Genomic DNA, 1,022 nt, shown 5'->3' on the forward strand with positions numbered 1-1,022 from the left:
AATCATTACTACATACAAAGTGGTGTGTACCTAAAATATTTTTTAAATATCCTCCATCGAATTACAGTTGTTATATAGAAACCTAATTCACAAAAGTTCATGTTATTAGCGCCACTGGCATAAACATGCTATTAGTTTTGTTATATCACTTAAATACGGAGTAATATCTATGGATTAACTGTATAAATATTTATAAATGTTAGAGATAATTATAAAAAGTAAATCCTAACAACCCCTATAAAAAGGTAAATTTTAAATTTTGATTTTGATAAAAATTAAAAAACCTATACAATAATTTGAAAGATAGAATTGATTAGTCAGTTACAACCACTTATTAAAATTATATTACAATATAAAACAAAAATAGGAATTCAAATAACTTATAATATTTATAACAAATTTTGGATACATATAAGTAGGAGTGATTATCAAGTTGTTAGATGAGTACTTATCAACCACAACTATAAATAAACCTTCTAAGTCCATAGTTGGCCACACAAAAAAAGTCTTCATCAATATTGAAAAAGAAATGAGCAAAACACAAAGTATCAACCACAACTATCAATGTTTTATTCTTGTAATGCTTATATAAAACTATGGTTCTTTTGTAACTCATTCAAAATTTGTTGCTCAATTTCAATCAATAAAATTTATTTTTCATTTCTTCACTAAATTCTAATATGATTTAATATCAAAATTCATTCTTCTTGAGCATGTTGTGCAGAACAAAAACAACAAAAATAGTTTTCCGCACTGTTGGCAAAGAAAGGAGCAACAAGCAAATAATATGATATTAATGCTTTGTGTGTTGCTCAATTCTTTGCCAACATTGTAGAAGACTTTTTTTTATGTGATCAAAGAAGGACCAAGGAGGTCTATTTATAGTTAAATTGGATAAGTACTCATCCAACAACCTCATAATCACTCTCACTTATATGTATGCAAAATTTGTTTTAAACATAATAAGTTGTTATTCAAGATAAACATTAATAATTATCCACTCATTCTTATTTCAATATTAA

This window comes from Lupinus angustifolius, unplaced genomic scaffold, assembly GCF_001865875.1.
Source record: "Lupinus angustifolius cultivar Tanjil unplaced genomic scaffold, LupAngTanjil_v1.0 Scaffold_332, whole genome shotgun sequence".
In the NCBI taxonomy this organism is placed as follows: Eukaryota; Viridiplantae; Streptophyta; class Magnoliopsida; order Fabales; family Fabaceae; genus Lupinus; species Lupinus angustifolius.